The sequence below is a fragment of the Macrobrachium nipponense genome, chromosome 5 (genome assembly GCF_015104395.2).
Source record: "Macrobrachium nipponense isolate FS-2020 chromosome 5, ASM1510439v2, whole genome shotgun sequence".
Classification (NCBI taxonomy): Eukaryota; Metazoa; Arthropoda; class Malacostraca; order Decapoda; family Palaemonidae; genus Macrobrachium; species Macrobrachium nipponense.
The window spans coordinates 130,520,377-130,542,570 of NC_061107.1; the positions used below are offsets into that span (position 1 = coordinate 130,520,377).

Sequence of the window (22,194 nt, forward strand, 5' to 3'; positions counted from 1 at the left end):
TGGTCTACTTTATCAAAAGCTTTTGCAAAGTCTAAATAAACCACATCTGTTTCATTTCCGCTTTTCATATTTTTGAATATGTTCTCACGGTGGACTAACAGTTGGGTTTGTGTACTTTTTTCCGGGTACGAAACCATGTTGTCCTTTATTAAACAAATTATTTTTTATTAATGTTTCATAATATTTTTCTTCATTACACTTTCATACACTTTCATAATATGTGATGTTAGACTCACAGCCTATATACTTGCCTCTAGTCTTGATCCACTTTTGAAAGTAGGGGTTAATATATGCTAATTTGTGCTCATCATAAATCTTGCCTGTATCTACACTTTGTCTTAATAATATTGCAAGTGGCTTTGCGATAGAATGAACTACTTTCTTTAACAAAATAGCAGGAATTCCATAGGCCCTGCAGCAGCTCCATTTTTAATTTCATTAATAGCCTGCACAATATCAGCTTCATTAATATCTATGTCAGCTAAATATTCACTATTTTCATCCCTTACTTCTATATCATTATCTTCATTATCTATTCTAGGGGTGAATTCTCTCTTATATCGTTCTGGCCAGTATGTTGCAAATTTCCTTTTTTTTCATTCGTTAATCTCCCTTCAATTCTTAGAGGGCCTATTTCTATTCTTCTTTTATTCATCTTCTTCGCATATGAGTATAATAGTTTGGGATTTTGCTTGATATTTAATAGGGTTTTTTCTTCCAAGTCCCGTCTTTTTCATTTTCTTTTGATTGTATAATCTTTTGTTCTGCATTTTCTATCTTACTTTTTAGTTCTATAACTTTCCATGCATTTTTTTTTTTTTTTTTGCTAGACCTTTTTTTCACTTTCTGATTTTCTGGAACAAGATCCTTCTGTCTCTTGGTATGCATGACTGATGTTTACTTTTCTTCTTCGGTATATATTTATCCACTATTTTCTCTAATATATATAATATCTCCGTATTTACCTTTATGTCATCACTACGAAAATATTATCCCAATCTTTGTTTAATTCTTCTTATTATTTCTGACCATTTTATATTTTTACTGTAGAAGTTGTATTTTCCATATCCTTCCCACTTTTTCATTTCTTGCTTATCTCTGTTTTCACTTGCTTTGGAATGGACTGTTAATTCTATGACATTATGGTCTGAAATACTCGCATTATAAACTATTATTTCTTTAACATAATTCATCTCGTTCACAAATACTAGGTCTAAAGTATTTTCCTTTCTTGTTGGCAGGTGATTTATTTGTTGAATGTTGTATTCTAGTAGCATATCTAATAGCTTTTCGAATTGCCTCTTATCTTCTGCACTACTATTACTCTCTTTTTTTATATGTATAAGTACATCCACAATCTCCTATTCGTTCTTTCCAGTCTACGAAAGGAAAGTTGAAGTCTCCAGATAGGAGAATAGTCCAGTCCTTGTGATTTCTACATATATCATCCAATTTTTCTATTATTAAGTCAAACTCTTTAGTATTAGGAGGTCTATATATTACTATGTTCATTAATTTTTCAGAGAGAGAGAGAGAGAGAGAGAGAGAGAGAGAGAGAGAGAGAGAGAGAGAGAGAGAGAAATAAAACCAAGAAGGTAAATGATTAAACAACGATGGTGGTGGTGATAATGGAGATGCTTGTGATAATTTAAGAATGATTGTGATTTGGTTTTAGGGGTTGTGTGTGTGTGTGTGTGTGTTTGTGTGTGTGTTGTGTATGCAGGAAGATGGTAGATGGATGGATTTAAGACTATACCAATGCTAGTGGACTTAAGTTTGGTGAATTTTCTTCAAAGAATATTCAGTGTGCGTAGAGGCAAGAATCAATGAACTAAAGCTGGTTCATTTAAGGTAGATTCTTGGATGAGACAAATGCTTACGAGACAGTTTGTTTGGCGACAGCTGATTGGCTGGTACAGGGAGGTAGGCAGCTCCCAGCCAATCAGCGGCCGCCAAACAAACGTGTCGTAGGCATGGGACTCATCCAAGAATCTACCTTAAGTGAACCAGCTATAGTTGAATTGACCATGGTCGATGCAGTTTGCTCTTAACAATGGAAGAGCCGCAAGTTTAAGTTATGTAACGGCGCCCCTCTATAGATTTTGAAGCTTTTATTTACTTGACGTCAGGTGAACATAATAAGAACTAGTTAGAAAAACACTGGTCTCAAATCTGATGGAAACACTGACCTGCCACTTAGAAAACTGAAGGTTTGGAATTCTGGGACAACAGGAGCTTGGAGAGTTTTATGACCTTTTTTTTTTTTTTTTTTCATTCAAGATAAAAAGAGGTAGCGAAGCTATGTTTAGACGCTTACTTAGTACCTACAACAGTACCAAGAGGATGCCAAATCTGCGACCCTTTGAAGGAGAAAACCACAATAAATGTGTCGTAACTTTGTCCTAATAATGTAACTTTTAGAGGTCTAGTGATATTTTACGAAATTCAGATTTATTTACTGGATTTTGTCGCAGCCTAAAGTAACGTCTTGTACGCAGAGAGAAAAAGTTTTAAAAAGAAGAGTCTGGCATGGCGTTTACGCTGTTTGAGAGAGAGAGAGAGAGAGAGAGAGAGAGAGAGAGAGAGAGAGAGAGAGAGAGAGAGAGAGAAACTACAACAGTGATTCTTTTGAAAGTCGGCCAAATCTCCATTGTCTCGCCCAAAGTAGTAAATTTCATCTAAAGGTTTTGCAAAAACTCTGAGAACATGATAGTTTTTTTATAACCCAAATATTATGTACTATATATAATTATATATATGTATATATATTATGTATATATATAATAACTATATACGTATATTTATTTATAATTGTGATTAATTTTCTAGTTTGTATTTGCTGTTCGTTTTTATGTTTTGTTAGTATTTTCATGCTAGTAAGACAATTCATGTTATTGTAATTTCAGTGTTTTCTCTTCCTTGTCAATTTTTCAGCCTGATGATGAGGTTTTATACCTCGAAAACTAAAAAAGTTTGAAGTGGTTTTTATACACCTTCATATCAGGCGCCACCTTTCTGTAAATGACTACCATTGTTTGCAGGGTCCCAAAAAACGGGGGCCAGGAGGGGCTCGGGGCTAGCAATCCCATTCGTAGTGTATACTACCCTTTTGGCATCTCCCTTCCCTAAGACAATCAGTGGTCTCGTGAAGACATTTCTATAGTTATAGGTACGTTTGTATGTACATGTTAAATTTTCATGGATATATTAAACATTGTAATATTTCATTGTTTATTATAGAAAAATCTAGTTTCTTGGCTTTTATCTGCTTGGTTTAAGCCTCTCTCTCTCTCTCTCTCTCTCTCTCTCTCTCTCTCTCTCTCTCTCTCTCTCTCTCTCTCTCTCTCTCTCTCTCTCAAAGTAACATCTTCCCATGATGTTTTAGGTAGTCTGGGGCAAAACCGAAGATGTTCTGCTAAACATAAATTGGGGCCATACCGTAAGGCTGTTTTCTTTTTTTAATACAAACGAAACTACAATGAAATTGGAAAGTGTGTTGTGGCAGGGGTTGTATAATGAGCATCAAACGAATATAAATTTTTATAAAAGAAATCATTTGTCACGTTTCACCTTAGCCATGCACTTTTATTAATTTATTCCTTGCCTTAAATTGGATGGCTTTAAGAAAGAACAGGACAGCAGTCATTGTCTTTGTGGAATCAGATATGACCCGGGAGTGAAAAACCAAAAGAAAATTGAGTAGCTGCTTTACGGGTGGTTCCGATTCCTGTATACTGAACCCATGGGCATGTAATTGCTAATCCGATCACCATTATTCAAGAGGCCTTCGTTTATTTCCTGGATGTAAAGGGCCTTGCAACCTGTCACCTCACACAGCAGCAATAATGATGACAATTTTTATTTTTTTGGGGGCGTGGTTTACGTCTATCACAGTCATCCTATTCGAGAGGGTGGTTATGGTGTGGGGTTCCGGGTTGCATCCTGCCTCCTTAGGAATCCATCAATTTTTTCACTGTGCGCTGTTTCTGCACGGGTCCTGGAGCTACTTCGGCATCTAGTTTTTCCAGGTTCCTTTTCAGAGATCTTGGAATCGTGCCTAATGTTCTTATGATTATGGGTACAATTTCCACTGGCATATCTCATATCGTTATTTCTATTTTCAGGTTTTGATACGTATCAATCTTTTCTCTCTCTCTCTCTTCTACTCTGGTGTCCCATGGTATTGCGGCATTAGTGAGTGAAACTTTCTTCTTTCTTCTTGATTTTGTCAATCAGCGTCACGTCTGGTCTATTAGCACGTATCACCCTATCTGTTCTGATACCATAGTCCCAGAGGATCTCTGCTTGATCGTTTTCTATTACTCCTTCAGGTTGCTGTTTCTTGCACAGGCTCCAGTTGAGGGCTTTTGCCACTGAATCATCACTATTGTTATTATTGTTTAATATTATTATTGATATTAGTATAGATAGACTAAAGAACTGTCCAGCGATGAAAATGGCAATGGTTACAGAGGGGAGAACTCAAGAAGGAGACAGAAAGAATGCTAACAGTGGCAGAAGATCAGGGGCCTAAGAATCAGATATGTGCAAAAAACAATATATGGACATAACATCTCGCTCATATGCAGGAATTGCAATATGAAAAACGAGACCATAAAGCAGATAACAACCGAATGTCCGGCACTTGCACAGAACCAACACAAAAAGAGGCATGATTCAGTAGCAAACGCCCTCCACTGGAGCCTGTGCAAGGAACACCAGCTAGCTTGCAGTAATAAGTGGTACGAACACCAACGTGAGGAGTGATAGAAAACGATCTGGCGAAGATCCTCTGGGTCTATAATATTACAACAAATAGGGTGATTCGTGCCAATAGACCAGACGTGACTTTGATTGACAAAATCAATAAGAAAGTATCACTCATTGACGTCGCAATTTCATGGGACACAGTAGATGAGAAAGAAATATGAAAAAATGGACAAGTATCAAGACCTGAAAATGGAAATAAAAAAGATAAGGGCTATGCCAGTGGGAATTGTAGGTACCTATAATCATAGGAACACTAGGCACGATCTCTGAAAAGGAACCTGGGAAAACAAGATGCCGAAGTAGCTCCAAGACTCGGGCAGAAGAATGTGCTACTAGAAACACCGCGCATAGTGAGAAATGTGATGGACTACTAAGGAGGCAAGATGCTACGCGGAACCCCACACTATAAAAACCCACCCAGTCGGATAGGATGATTGTGGCATATATATTATATATTATATATAATAATTATATTATATATAATATTAATATTATATAGATCTATTAATATAATATATATATATAGATTTTATATTATATATATTTTGATATATATATATATATATATATATATATATATAATATACATATATTTCTTTATTTACATCTGTGTTGCTCTTTCCCCCTCTATTCTCCCCTCGCTTTATCCTGTTACAACCAAAACCAAGTTACCATCTTATCCTTTGATGTTTAGTGTGGGATGGTGGTGCAGAGGATTTAAAGTGAGAATATTACTGCAAGCAACACCTACGTAACCGAAGATACCTGCATTTTACTGCTGCCTTTTTGTGCTTTTGTTCTTAAACGCCTGAGATTTTCCCGTCAAATGAAGCACCATTACAAGATTTCAATCCACTTTCCACCTGATTTAAAATTCCCTTGATCGCGGAAGCTGTAGATGTATTTTTAATATTGGTACATCTCTCTCTCTCTCTCATCTCTCTCTCTCTCTCGTCTCTCTCGATCTCTCTCTCTCTCTCTCTGCATCTCTCCTCTCTCTCATTCTCTCATTAATATCTTTACTGTTGTTACTCCCAGTTCTAATGAAGAAGAGTGACTACTTGGATAATTCTTTTTACTGTGCAGTAGTCAGATTCTATTAACACAAATTGAAAGGAAACTATTTCTGAGTTCTCCTGATGAATTATTTGGAGTAGGAACTTTCATGATTCTTGATCCTCTCGTTTATTTCATTCCTACAAGACACTGGCTTTCAGCTGCCAAGGCCTACAGCAGTAGCTGTATTTTTTGCTTCATTGTTCCACTTTAGATGGTGGTCGTGCTCTCCTGTAGTTTTCCACTACTTTGGTGTCAGTAGAAACAGACTACTGCACAGTAAACAGAAATATCCAAGTACTCACTCTTCTTCGTTATAACTGGAAGTAACAACAGTGCGCATATATATATATTATATATATATATATATATATATATATATATATATATATATAAATATATTTATATACATATAACATTTATTCATTATATATTTATAATAAATTTATAAATATATAAATATATAAATGTATATATACATATATATATATATTATATATATATATATATATATATATATATTATATATATATATATATATATATATATATAATATAATATATATAATTTCCTGCCTTATTTCTTACAGCTATGATTTTATTCCATACATTTTCGTTTCATGTTATATCGAGGCACCTTTGAAGTTCCGCTTTGATTTCTCTGTAGTCTTGGGAAACGCCTGATGAAAAAGAAAGGTTCGTGATGAATGTAACTTGCTCTAATTGTAAATCAGCTTTTTCTGTTCACTTCACTTTGTTCAGAGACTATGGTCATCTATTTGACAGTATGGTATTCTATTTTCATCAACATTATTTTCTTTTTTGAACACTAGAGCCATAATTATATAGTGCTGTCATCCGTGCCTGCCTCTGTATTGGTGTGTATGTTGCCTGTTTTCTAAAGAATGGAGGGACAAAAATGTGTGAAACTTGGTTTGATGTATTATGCACTTGGTCGCCTGAGGGCAGTGCCTTTTTGAGCGCAATGGGCTTAGTCTCTAATTTGTAGTCGTGGAAACCATCTCGTCTCTGAACCTGAATCCCAAGAGTCGTAAGTAACCAGTAGGCCAGGTTTAACGAGATTCTATTCATCAAATATTCATTCCTATTATCACTTATACTCGTACACACTCGTAAACACATGGATTGCTGGCCGTTTAAGAGCTTCCTAGCTGCCGATTTAGTAGTTCTAGGCAGATGTTTGCTCATTTATAAGTGAACTCCTCGTCTGTTTTAATATTAACAAAATGCTTGATCACATTTCCCTGGTGTTCGAGTGCTCGATTAGTATGCAGTAAACGGAACACTAGTGTCTTATGAGAGAGAGAGAGAGAGAGAGAGAGAGAGAGAGACCATATGCCACTGCAATCGCAGTCCATAATTTGCAAGTAATCACACTTGTAAAAATAGCTCTTGAGTGAGAAGCATACACGATGATATTCTAACCTTTCGTAAAGTTTCATAACGCAGTGAATAGATATTTTCTTTTAGTTGCCCTGTCCCGTTTCCGACATGGATCGAATGATTTACACTTGAGTACATGCAAATTACATTGTAGAGTTCTGGACGTGAGAAATTGGTAAGGCCGAGGATGGAGACAGCCACTTTGATAAAACAGTTGTCTCTCGTAAATAGCAATGAATGTGATTCATAAAGAAAATCTTGAAATAACCCACGAGAATCATAATCACCATAGCGGCATTGCGTAATTGGGGAAGGCTGGGGGGGGAGGAGGAGGAGGGGGGGGCTGGGGATGCGCTGTGGAAATCGACTTGATTCGCATCACATGGTGTACATCCACGTACGAAAATAAGTCGTTGCCTGTGCACTAACCAACAGCAGCCGTGATGCTGCAAAGTGAATCAGGATCAGGATGATGAAGACCATGTTGACAATTGGCTCTCGGGCACACTTTTTTTGTTTTCTTTCCCGAGAAAAGTCAGTCGCCAGTTCTGGTTTTGCTTGTCAGGAATCTCGGGAGTTATAATTCTGTGTCCTAGGAACCTTACGGTCATGAAAAGGTTGGCCCGATGTTCAGTGCTTACATTCGGACGCTGATATACTTTTATTCGGTGAAGGAGCATCTCTTACGTAAGGGTATGTTTAGCTGGGGTCTCTTGACTCCCTACACATCCGATTACGGCAGTGCCTCTTCAGCTGTGCTCTTGGGATAGTGGGTTCTCTATCCGTGTAGTTAGTGTGGTGGTGGTTTTCTAATACACTGTAGTTCTTCTTTTGGAATCTAATACTAATTATTTCTATTCTTACTCAGAAGTAAGAATTATTAACATAACCACTAATAAGGATGCGATTGTTTGTGTTGGTATTATTAATGCTATGCTTAGATGGCAGTAGTATTGGTAAAGATAATGTTGAATGAACAACTCCGCAAGAAAATAAGCGAATTTGTTTTAAGGGTAGCATGAGAGATTGTAGTCAAATTCGACATTTTGAATTGTAAAACGCAAGTTATAGGTTGTTTATTTCGTGTGTGCATGGGTAAGTTCTCTGTGCCAAAATTGACTAGACTGTAAATTCCAATGAGTGAATTTGAGCTTATTTACAGTGTTTCGAATGGTTTGATATTCTGATTACCAATTAGTACATCATGTTTTTTTTTATGCTGATATTCTGGAAAGTGCAGATTCATAATATATAGGCTAATTCTTGAAGGATTGGCTTGCTAAGGAAAGTTTCGTGATGGTAAGTGTTTTGCCGAAGTTCACAACGAGAAAGTGGATATCTGTTTTTAGTGTCTTGTCATGTAGCTCTCTCTCTCTCTCTCTCTCTCTCTCTCTCTCTCTCTCTCTCTCTCTCTCTCTCTCTCTCTCTCTCATTGACTGCCCGGACTTTGTGCTTTGTTGGGGTTAAATTTTATATATCCTTATTAACTTCCGAAATGGGCTACAAAAAAAAAAAAATGGGAATCTGGAGAGAAGGAAATAGGCTTTGAAGAGAGAGTTGATTAGGAGCATACTTCAACGAAACTTTCATTTTGATATTTTCAGTCTTTCAGTGGAATTATCTGTTTTTCATAGTCTTAGTTTCTCTCCTTTGTTGTTAATTGTGAATTACTAAGTTGCTTTTATTTGGTTCGAGGATTCTGCTCAAATGTCCTGAAGATTCTTGACCAATGGTTGCCACAAGGTTGCATCTGAAAATCGCGACCAGATTCCTAACTAGACTTTGGAGGTCCTTATTAATAATACATTTATAGCAAAGGTTACATAACGCCGATGTTATGAGGTTGCTTACTGAATTCTTTGGATTGAACTCGAACAACTTATGTAGCTTTTGATTGATAATTTGGAAGGTACGAGTTTAGGGATATCATGGACTACAGGATTTTGCGGGCGACTTGTTGAAGAAATGACCCGTGAGGATATGGAAACCTTGATTACAAAACACTGCATCAAGGTGTAGAGATGTCCATTAATATCTTTATTAGCGCGCCCAAAGGCAAGTTTGAGGAGCAAACTTTGACATGACTGATTATAGCAGGTATGTCCTCGGTAAAAAAAACTAATAGACGTGGAACTAGTGCTTGTCTTCGTCATTTGTTTAGGGAGGTGTAGTACCATTCCTTCTTCACTTCCGTTTGAGTTATAGGATGAAAATCCTGTAGTAGCCGGTAGAAGATTAATTTTTGTTCCTCTAAGTGTAAAGATTCGTTTTAGACTCATTCGTAGTACAAATAGAATGATGCTGGTGGTTTGATTTCATGGATGGGGTCTGAACATGGCGGTGAATTTTATTTCGGGAAGTTCTGAGCTCAAATAGAGGATATTTTCTTACTATGTGCACCGTTTCTAGGATCACTCTTTTGCATGAGTCCTGGAGCTACTTCAGCGTCTATTTTTTCTAGATTCCTTTTCAGGGATCTTGGGATCGTGCCTAGTGCTCCTATGATTATGGGTACGATTTCCACTGGCATATCCCATATCCTTCTTATTTCTATTTTCAGATCTTGATACTTATCCATTTTTTCCCTCTCTATCTCTTCAACTCTGGTGTCCCATGGTATTGCGACATCAATATTATTATTATTATTATTATTATTATTATTATTATTATTATTATTATTATTATTATTATTATTATTATTATTATTATTATTATTATTATTATTATTATTATTAAACAACTTGGTTAACAGATTATTTTATCAGGCAGGCATGTCTGTAATTTGCTGATTTTAAGTTAGGTTACATTAGAATTAATAGATAAGAGACCAACTGTATGGAACGTTTTTACTTTCTGTGTTATGAAATAGAAGTTCCCCATTTCACAAGAAAAGTGCATACATGGTATTTATGCGGAATTTTATTAGATTAGGTCTCAAGGTAGATTTTAAGTCGAATAGTCCAACATATTAAGGTCGTGTAAATAATACGAGACACTTTGAAAATTTTGTCTTGATAAATTGGAATATCCGTTCATATTTGGAGATAATTGTTGGAACCTTGATGGCTTTGTCGGCCACCCCATCAATATTGAGACTTGATGGGTAATATCAGCCTGTGGAGTTTGCTCTGTCACATCTGCTGTAGACAGTTTTACGATTACATGGATTTATGCTCAGAGAATGTATTGGTATTCATTATTGAACTTTGGGAGATTTTACAAATCATCCGAAACATACCAAACTTATTATATGTTCCTAGAGGCATCTTGCCTTACTTCGGTAATGCTTGTGTGCGTGCGTGCGTGTGAATGTGTACAGTTTAGGCATGATCCATATTTTCATTGATGTTTAGTAACATAGTTTTTTAAATAATTTTTGTGCAATGTTGGTTTGCCGTCAGTTTACTGTTGGAGACGAGTGCAGGAGTCTGAAAGCATTTTTGCAATGGGTGTTAGAGCTTTTATTCACCATTTACGCCAATTAAGTCAGTTTAGGTGAATTCAATCTTCTTTCGATCAAGGTAAGATTTATATATTGTATGTGGCAGGGAGGTGCTGAAGCTAAATTACCAAATTAGTAGGTAATCCATTTCGCAGTTGATTTATACAAGTTAATAGCCATTTGTATGTGTGCGCTCATGGAGGCTCACGGTCTCTGTATGGCTACTTCATACGCTGCCAGACAGAAGTGAAATCGCAGAAAAGCCGCAGTAATTGCTTTGCTAATGGAGAAGTGCATAAATGGTTATATTGTACGATGACGTGTTGGTGTTCGTATTATGGTGGTTAATTGGACCACTTACTCTTACGAGTTACTCGTCATCTGTTATTGGGATTCGTTAGTAATAATTAGAAGAGAATTACCAGAGAGCAGAAACATACTCCATTATGGACAGACATACATCAGTATGGATAAAAAGTAATTTGAGAGTCGTGGGTAGAGATCTCTCAGTCCGCCACAAGGCCTTGCCACTGATATCACACTGGATGTTGATCAACATTGGAGAAGAGTTGGTCGGCTCTTGGCTTGTTGATGTTTAAAATAGCTATCATTTTCAACCTTGCACTGTTTTCTCTTATTTCTTTTGAGTGTAAGCTATTGTTTTGTATGTTGGTGATTTTTTTTATTGCGATATCATAAAGAGTAACCTATTGTTTTGTACGTTTTTTTTTTTTTTATTTCGGTGTCATCGAGTGTAACCTATTGTTTTGTATGTTTGTGTTTTTTTATTATTATTGCGATATTATCGTTATTGTTGGTATGATAATTGCCAGTATCACTGTAACAGCATTTCGTCCATTTTTAAGGAATCTAACACGGAAGGATCATCCAAAGTAAAAAAAAATATGGATCTTTGTTTTTTTGAGGTCATCTGATCATGTGGAGAGAATGGGGACTGAAGTTTGATAAGAGAAATGGTTAGAATTGTAAAGTATTTTGGGGGAGAGAAGAGAGGGAGGCCCAGAAGGAGATTGCTTGTTTGTGCGTGTGCAAGATGAAATGTGCAAGATGAAAGAGTGAGGCAGTAGCTTATGGGGAAAGACTCTCCACTGAGTATTCTGTGTAGGGATGTGACGACGGGTCAGTTTATTCACTCGGCACCTAAGGCTGAACTTGGCGGTGACTCGTTTTTTTACTTTTGTATCATCCTCCAATTAGGGGAAAGGTTTTATGGTTTATTATATATTATTTATTATATATATATATATATATATATATATATATATATATATATAATATTTTTACACACACACACACACACACACACACACACATATATATATATATATATATATATATATATATATATATATATATATATATATATATATTACTTTTGTATCATCCTCCAATTAGCGGGAAAGGTTTTTATGGTTTATTTATTATATTATTATGTATATATATATATATATATATATATATATATATATATATATATATATATTTTACACACACACACACACACACACACACACACATTATATATTTATATATATATATATATATATATATATAGACATAAAACCATATGATATATAAGTGTTATACGCTTGTGACTAACATTAACGATTCCTCCATCATCCATGAAAACGTTATTTTCTCGATATTTCTGGCTTCTATTTACCTTCAAGCCTTAATTTTGTGGCATTTGTGCTTTAATCTTTCTTTGTCAGACGCTTCCATGCTTTTAAGAAAGTTTACATATTTATCTTCACTATACCCAATCAATTATTTATCTATGCTAAGATCAACCATTTCGCACTCCTTGTACTGCATCTTATTTCTATTATTTGTTATCCCAAAACATTGCACCTGTATCTGGTTACCTTTCTCTCACTTGTCACTCGACTCCTCATTATCCCACATGCTTTGCTTCCATGATAAAAGTTAAATCAATTTAACTTTTAAGTATCGCACATCTTCACAACTGTCTGCAAAGCCTTTTCTAATTATCGTGTTATTTGCTTGTTCTTGAACACTTGTACCTCATGAGGATTTTTCCCTGACTTTCGAACTCTTCACTCGATTGTTTCACAACAAACTCTTATAATACACATTGCCTTCGTTGAGGAAACCCTTTATTTTTCTCCATCTAACAGCCCCTCTGCCATCTCGTTCTTTGGCAATCAAACTTCTACCATAAATCTTCCCTAGCAGACTAAGTAATCTTAAGCTCCTTTAATTCTTGGTCACATATGTCTCTCTCTCTCTCTCTCTCTCTCTCTCTCTCTCTCTCTCTCTCTCTCTCTCTCTCTCTCTCTCGGGGGTCTGAAGTACTTCAAGCAGTGGCATTGACATTAAAATGGATGCATGTGTGTGTGTGTCTGTGTTCCAGCATAACTTTGCAACGCATTGGGCAATTTCAACCGAACTGTTCACCAGTTGCAAAGGGGTGAAATGGGGCTGGCTCTGTCCGTAGACTGATGGAACTTCGAGTTTATCATACCTAATTTCGGTGGTATACATATGACTTACTATCTGGAAAAGAATATTGTGTGGGTAAGACATTACTGGCCCAAAGAGGTGGGTTGGTTGGGAAGGGGATGAGAGAGAGAGAGAGAATTGTGTTTTTGAGGGATCTGGAAAAACACAAGTGATTGTAACCCACCAGTAATATTGATGTTATCATATTACTCTGTTGCCAGTAACGTTGGATGGGTTTTCAGAGTGATTGCGAAGCTCGTTGCAGATAACAGAAGAGTCTTGGTTTGTTGTTTGAAAGGGTCCTTTTTACTTTTACAGTTTATTTGCAAGATTATTTTTCAAGATGGATAGTAGTTATCTGTACTGATAGGCAAGGTTAGAACCAATGGTTTTGCTGCATCAAAAATATGTTATAATATGCAACATTCCTAGCAAAGAACTTTATGGCCAACATGCCAACTGGAAATAAAATTTCCTGCTTCAAAAAATGGTTACTACCTACTGTTATGCCGGATATTAATTGTAAAGTATTGGGGTGGCGATCACGACCAATAAATATTAGAAGTGTTTGGTTACGCATCCAGTGGCAACTTTGACTCGGAAGTTTTGGTAAGTTTTTGGAGTCTTGGTCAAATTATGTTTGGATTGCTTTCACTCGACAATGTTAGGAAACCTTGCCATGTCTAGGTTAATTAAATTAATTTAAGATTACATTCTATTAAGTAACGTTAACGTTTAATTTAAGATTACATTCTTTAAAGTAACGTAGACGTTTAAAATACCGTTCAGATTTTGTGATTGCCTTAACACAGAAGTCTTAGAAGTATCAGCAGTTTTATGTGATATTCTTGTCACAGAAACGTTGATAGTCAAGTGCTAGGACATTCGGTCATTGCTGAGATATATTGAGCGTGTATATATTGCCGAGATGTGTTAAATGGATATGTGTGGTTGTGTATGTAGTAGGGAAGAATACAGGAATAAGAGTCCAACGCTACTAAATGTCCTTTCGATTCCCCCCCCAAAAAAAAAAATCTGCTTTTGAACTTTGATTTTCCCGTGTGAACTCTTGAGTAAAGGAAGGAAGAGGAACCACAATTTTCAACTCTCGTATCATTTCAACAATGGAAAATATACATCAGTGACGTTCTCCTGACGGCCTTTTGTAGCACCGGTCGTCTTCTGTGTCCCATTTCTTGGACTCGTGTCCTAAGGAAATTGCCTCTTGTTTAGATCACACGAGAGGAGCACGGCGGACATCAATGGCTGCGGTATTGTGGATTCGGTATTGAGGAGAGTTTTATACTTATCGTATGATGCTGTGAAAAGTGCATGGCATTTTATGAAGCGCACGGATCTCGATGCGAGATCAAAAAGGTATATGAATATTTGTTGGTGAATAACATGGTTTTTGCTAGAATTTTCCTAGTTCGACTAATATATTTGCAAAGTGGTAAGTTCATCATCATTATTATCACCATCATCATCATTATTATTATTGAATGCACTTGTAAATATAATAGTTGAACTGAAGGAAAAAGTTGAAACGAGCCGCCCACGATAGAACTAACTGGAGAACGTTCATTAAAAAAAGTGTCCAGATATTAAGCTGTGGCAAACAAAGAAATTCATTTATCACCATTGTAGACTGGAAGGTGTTGCTGAAAGGTAAACTCACATCGAGCATTGTCTGTGCAGGTGTATTTGCTCGTGTTAGGCCCCGTCCACACGGCCGAGCTTTGCTCGACGAACTTTGTTCGATGTGACGTCAGAAGCGGAGAAACTGCGGTAAAGTTATGACTTGTCCCGCTGTTTCTCCGCTTCTGACGTCACATCGGACAAAGTTCGTCGACCACAGCTCGACCGTGTGGACGGGGCCTAAAAGGTATTTTTTTTATTGCCAGAATTTTAGATATCGGGAAAGATTCTAATTTCCGTGAGTCTTAAATATAGGCTATTCCTAATCACAACTTGAAATACTGGTCACGCACGTTGAATTTTTCCTTTCAAGATTTCCATGACAGAAAATTCCTTTAGCTCGAGTAATTTTTCCCTCTTCAGGCGCTAATGTGCTTAGGAGGATGACCTTGAAAACTAAACATTAAGCATATTTTGGAATATGCGTAAAATGTCAAGAAACTCGTAAATTTTACATTCGAAGTCTTCGACTGTCTTTAAGTGGACCAATATCTAATACTTGGATTTCACTTGCTTAACTTAAAAGGTTTGAAAGACACTTGATTACGGACTTGAGGAGGGTCTGAAGTACTTCAAGTAGTGGCATTGACATTAAAATGAAGCTCGAGTGTCCTAAAATTAGCTTGGTAACGAGTCTGTTTAGAGTGCCAGTAAGCAAACTTTCCATCGGGAATGCATAGAATGCTTTGCTTAACGACTGATGAGACGGACAATAGGAAGTTCAGATGGGGGAGGGTGGCGGGCTAGGCGGGTGTCCTTGGGCGGGGTGGGCGGCGTCTGCTATCGTCTGGTGGTTGAAAGATAAATCATCGTGAGCTAGAAATAAGCTTGTGGCCACTAACATACAGCGTTGCATAGCAACTGGATATTTGTTTTCATGTTGGTTTGAGGTCGCCAATGAAGACGTGTAAACTTCATTTATTTTTCACGTCGATAAAGATGATATGGACTTCCGGCAAGATGATTGGTTGCAGATAAGTATGAAGGTTATTTTAAAATTGGTTTTGTTGTAATAATATGTGAAGTTCAGAGCCGTTTGTCATTCTTCTTATCTTTGTAAAATTATTCCAGGTTGAGATCACCGGCAGATTCTCTCTCTCTCTCTCTCTCTCTCTCTCTCTCTCTCTCTCTCTCTCTCTCTCTCTCTCTCTCTTGAACAGATGATGTATGATATATCACACCTCTTTTCGTGCGGGCCCAGACACAAAGTCGTGCTTTAAGAAAAGCATTATTTGTTTTTCAAGCAAGCACGACATTCTTTTTGATGCCACTTCTCAGACTTGAATTTTATAAGTTTACTTTCATCTTTTTATTAATTGCAATATCAGAAGATTGAGTGTTTTAACCGAAATAATTTTGTATTATTGTACTTTTTTTAAAAAAGAAAACAGAAAAATTCCTTCATCCAGTCGGTAATGTTCGATCGTGTAGAAGATTGAAGCAAGCCAAATGACTGTTATGTATAAAACTTCCTTACACCTCTCTCTCTCTCTCTCTCTCTCTCTCTCTCTCTCTCTCTCTCTCTCTCTCTCTCTCTCTCTCTCTCTCTCTCTCTCTCGTACATCACAGTGGTGAAAATGGCTCCTTTGCAAGGTTTTTTTTTAACTCCTGAATTTGCTAACAGCGAAACACTCATCGCTATTTAGGTCTTGTTTCTCATTGTTATCCTCTCCCTCCGTCACCTGCAGATTATTGCTATGTGTAATTGTTGCTTGTAAATTTTTCAATCTTTTTGCTTGTTGGTATCGGCCGTTTTTACTGTGATCGTAATGTGGCAGTTTCTCACCAGGTGTCCTCCTCTCATCCCCTACCCTCCCTGCTAACCTAGATCCAGAGGCGCTGTAATTCCCATTTCCTCACAAGGAAATTTCGCTTTATCGCTGGTTCTGAGTCACAGCGGCGGCGGCGCCGCGAGGGTCGTCTGCGTACCACTTGTGGATTTATGGTGAGTTTAGTCTGGGATAAATGATTTTATCGAACAGTCTCATTTTTCTGATGCCATTTATTCATAAGAGCATGATGAACCGGTTTTACTCTACTACAACTGTTACTACCACTACTAACTCCTCCCTTACTACTGCTACTTACTGCAGTTACTAGCTGCTGCTCCTCCTCTTCCTCAGTCTATAACCTCGGCAAAGCAATTCATGGAGCCAAAAGGAACCAGACGAATGTCTGCGAGGGATTCACTGTCAACCCGAAGCTTTCGCATGCACTTCATCAGCGTGAAGGAGGTTACATTCATTGCTTTGATTCATGCACCATCCAGACTTCCGATGACTTAGGGGTTTTTTAAGGTCAGCACAGTTTTTTTCAAACTGTGTGAATGTTTTTGTTTAGCAGTTTTTTCTTTGTTTGGGAACTTGGTTCGGCAGTATAAGTGTGCCAATGGTTGCTGCAAGAGGAAATAACACTTGGTTCATCCTGGAAGAGCATTTAAGTTGCACCTTCTTATTAATGATGTTCTGACTTAGTCTAATATATCTGGGCCTGGAATGTAAGGTACCCACCACAAATTGCACTGTTTATGTGTTATATACCAAATTGGTGGAAAATTTGTCAGCTTTCATTTAAAAAAAGTTTACCAAAATTGGTAGGTGCAAAAAAAAGTTGTCGCATCTAACCTGAAGCAAGGTTTTGAAATGATTAAAAAAATCTTCGAATCAATGGTAAATTTCAATATTGGGTCTGGTTATCATGTAGACTGCATTAGTTAGGTGCAAATGTTTTGCTTTGCATTACTGACATTGCAAATGAAAAGAAAAAAGCAGTTTTAGTTGGTAGAACATTATAGCTGCTATTCCACAGGTGATTAGACGCTGCTCACAAGAGGCATAGCAAAGGGAAAATCTGTGAGAGAACTGATTTCACACCTGACATGAAAGTGACTGTTGATAAAGAAGTATTCATGACTAATGGAGAGAATAAGAACAAAATTGTGGATCATCTTAGTATCAAACTACGTGCAGCAGGTTGAGATGTGATTATAGCTCCAGCTGATGCTGATCAGAATGCATCCAAATGCACCACTGTGATAGTTGGTGAGGATACTGATTTGCTGATTCTAGCTGTCGAGCGTGAGCAGAACACATCCCACCAAGTTTACCTGTGGTCTTCTCCAAAGTAGACGCAGAAGAAAAAACCCGTGTGTTGGGACATCAAGTCCCTCCAAGACAAACTCGGCATTAATGTCTCTTCTCACCTGCTATTTCCAGATGCCCTCACTGGTTGCGACACTACATCTAGAATTCACGGAATCGGAAAGGCAACAGCCTTGAATAGAATAGTGAAAGTGCCACAATTAACAGAGCTTGCTTCTGTGTTCCCCAGTACTGATGCCTCCCACGAAGAAATTGCTGCTGCAGGAGAAAAAGCCATACCAATCTTGTATACAGGAAACACAAAGAAGATTCCCTTTGTAACCTGCATGTGGAATATTTTCACAAGAAAGTAGCATCTAGTACCGAGGTAGTTCCCACTAAGGATATGCTGCCAACATCAGACTCTTCTCATTACACTTCACTAAGAGTATATCAACAAGTACAGGAATGGTTGGGCAATGAACTTGACCCTACAAAATATGGATACAAAATGACTCGAGAAGCCTTGTACTAATAATGATGAACAGAAAGCTGCCACTGACGCTTTGTTAGATGCCATATATTGTGGCTGTAAAACTGATTGCTCTAATAAGAAATGTACTTGCAGAAAATTTGGTTTGCCTTGCAGTCTTGCATGCAAGGTATGCAAGGGCTTGCTGCAAAAACTGCTCTGCTCCTGATACTGAGAATGATGAAGCTGATGAAGCTAGTGACTAATCAAATGGGATTATGATACTTTATTTTCTTTTATGGCAATAGTGTAATGGATATAAGAAAGGATGTATTTATATGAATAGATATTTAGCTCTGCAATTAAATTGTCTTATATAACTTTATCCTCCAAATGAAATTATATAATATAAAAGCTGCTTTTGCATTAAAGTTATCAATGTACATGGATATATATGATTTTCAAATCTGACCAAAAGATACCCAAATCATACCAAACATTACTTATCTAATAACGATAGCTATTTAGATGTGATTTGATGGCGGCCATTTTGAATTTAGGGTCAGTTCAGTATAAAATTTTGGGATAAATATAGAGTTAATAATATATCCTACATACATTCAGTATAATCAAAATAATTATTCTTTCCAGGATCTGAGTCTTCACAATTTGGGTTGATTTTTGGGGATGCTGAATATGTCTGGCCGCCATTTTGACCAACTTAATTCGACTTATAGTTTATGTATAACTTATTGTAAAATGAAAGCTGACAAAATTACCTAAAATTTGGTATGTCACACGTTCAGTGTGGTGGGTCATTTTTTATATACTGGACAATTACATAGCAACATTTATCACAGACTATTTTGCCTTAATCTAGTGACGGCCATTTTGAATTTTGAACCAAATTCTTATTAAATGATCACATTAATGTGATAACTATATCATTAATCCAAGATTCAGTCAAAATGTACAAATTGACAGTAATTTCCAAGGTCTGATTCTTAAAACTTTAGAGTAAATTGATTTTCATGGAGAAGACGAAAGTATCGGGAGGCCATCTTGAATAACTTTTTTTTTTGCACCTTGCAATTTTGGTAAACTCTTTTTAAATGAAAACTGACAAAATTACCTGCAATTTGGTATATCACACACAAACAGTCCAATTTGTGGTGGGTCATTTCTCAGATATACTGGACTAACTGTCCACCTGTCCTTTTCTCTCACTCGCGGGTTCTTGTACTTCCCACTCCTTCTCACATGTTTGTATACCTTCTCTCTCTCTCTCTCTCTCTCTCTCTCCTCTCTCTCTCTCTCTCTCTCTCTGGTATTCGAGGTGACAGATATGCTACTGTAATACCAGTATTAACTTTTACGGCTTCACTTCCGTTTGTGGTGTTATGTTAGATGATGGAAATTTTCCGTTGCTGTCGAATCTCGAAGCGTCTGAGGTTGATTTGTTCCTTTCTTTAATCCGGCGACAGATCATTAAATTGTGACCTGTCTTTGAAAATTCTTTCAAAAAAAAGAGCATGTTTTAAAGCTGCCTTTTTTTCAGGCTAAAAACATCGTCTAGCGCTTCTGTGGGTATTGTAGAGTATTCTTCCCGTGGTGATGTTCGACAAAGTACATAAGTTCTACCATTATGTTCATTGCTTGTTTTGTAACCTAAGACTCAACTTCAGTCTTAGTTTTATAAGGAGATAAAAGAAATGATGTGCTCGCGATTTGTGTCTTGTGTGTATTTGGAATAGGGCCGAAGGTAGTTGGATTGATAAAGGAGACAATTTCACGACGGAGATAAAACCGGATTATCGATCATAAGAAACCCCCTCGAAATCTCCATTGGTATTGAATTGGGGTTAGTGTTCTTCAGCAATGAACGATGTCGTAGTCCTTTTCCTTGCGCTTGGGGAATGAAAGTTTTTCCAGTGGTTCCTATTGGCATGACTGGATGTCGATAAAAAAAAGTTTAATAAAAAGTCATTTCGATTTCCATTTTACGAATCCAGGGTGCGGGATGAATGAAGCCTTTTGTAACACGATGAATAGGTCTAGATATAACTGTCGATTGCGTAAATGGCTTAAGGTGACGCTGTAAAATTTCAATATTTATTCCTGTCATGAACGTTGGGGAAGCTTTTAAAACTCTGGGAAATATGCGGGTGTCCAGCTGAGATATGGCAGATCTCATGGGATGCATTCTACTGTACTTAATCGTGCCGTTCTCAATTTTAGGTAATGGATACATGATTGATCCTTATGATGATTAGGATTATGGGGATCTGACACAAGTGACTTGAGAATTATTGGTTGTCGACGCTGGATCTTTCCATTTCTAGAATTCTAGGCTGATTACTATGGGTCGTAGTAATCATATAGATACTGGCTAGTGAATGATACGAAACCTTTCAATGATTCGAAAATTCTTTCTTCTGGACACGGTATGTTGTTGCTGGTCACTGGATCAGTGATTATTGAGATTTCAGTGCTGGACACTGTAGCGTGGCGATTTTACCATTTCCTGTGTTTAACACTGTATCTTGTGATACTGTAGTTTTGTTAAATTGGACTCTGGAGCTTGGCTATTCTTGGAGTCTTGGTATTGGATAATAGATATTAATTATTATACTTTTGAAAAGTATGGATACGCAATCAAAGTAATTCTTGAATTGTAGCGTGGGGACCTAAAACTTCAGTGACTGCACTCTAACATTTGATACTGGATCTTAGTGATGAAAATTACTAGCAATGTACACTTCACCATGGTAAAAGTACATTTTTTAGTTATGGACACAGGATGTTAGTATCATTTTTAGCAGTGGACACTGAATCGTAGTGTACAAATTTTAAGATTGAACGCTGGATCTTGGTGTACAGTTTTTAAAATTGAACACTGAATCTTAGTGTACAGTTATCGAAACTGAAGACGGGATCTTGGTGATTATACAAATTTTATTCGTGTAGACTGGATTATAATGATTATACAGTTTTTAAACATTAAATACGGTCGCACAATGATCATAAAGTTTTCAATGATTACACTAGATCTTGTTGCATGTACAGTTCCTAGCACTGGAGGCTGAATCTTAGTAGTCATAAAGTTTTTAGCTGAATACTCATCATTGGTTTACAGTGCTTGCACAAATCATGCTGATTTTAATGCTTATCATCATCTTACCCTTGGGTGATTACTGTGGCTGTACTTATATAGTTCTCATATATATGCTCGCTCTCTCTCTCCTCTCTCTCTCTCTCTCTCTCTCTCTCTCTCTCTCTCTCTCTCTTTGCTTAAACAAGCATTCTATGGAAGTGTAGAGTTATGACTGACAGATTATCATGGATTATTTAGGCATTTTATTTAAGGAAAATGGGGCCTATTAGCTTTCAGGGATTAGAATCCAACTTCACCGGAGGAGTGGCCCGATTTGTATAATAAGTTTTAACCATTATAACTAGGCTATATCTGCCATTTCGCTTGTAGGCGATGAGTCATTATAAGGGTGAAGTAGCAGTACTATTGTCTGTGCCTTAGGTTTGCAAAAACATTGGAATGTTTTCAATTCAGGGCTTAGCGGCAGAAGCGGAATTGAAAGCGTGGTGCATTTTATGGGAGACAGCACTGAAAATTTTACTTTCTTGCAGGGACAAAGGCGAACTTAATGGTTGCCCAGGGTAGCCCCATACAGGCCTTGCAATTGAAGAGATGAGTGCGTCTAACTCCTCATGGTGGGTTCTTCGCACATACACGCGTGCACAAATCGTTGCGTAGTTTTTTTTCTCACTGGT

The 22,194-nt window shown here is 37.1% G+C and overlaps 1 protein-coding gene across 1 annotated transcript in view; it reads left to right on the plus strand.

Annotated features, from left to right (window-relative positions):
* LOC135215650 (oxysterol-binding protein-related protein 8-like) overlaps window positions 1–22,194 on the plus strand; it is a gene marked incomplete in the record, with an annotated part of 484,283 nt that overhangs the window by 329,121 nt on the left and 132,968 nt on the right.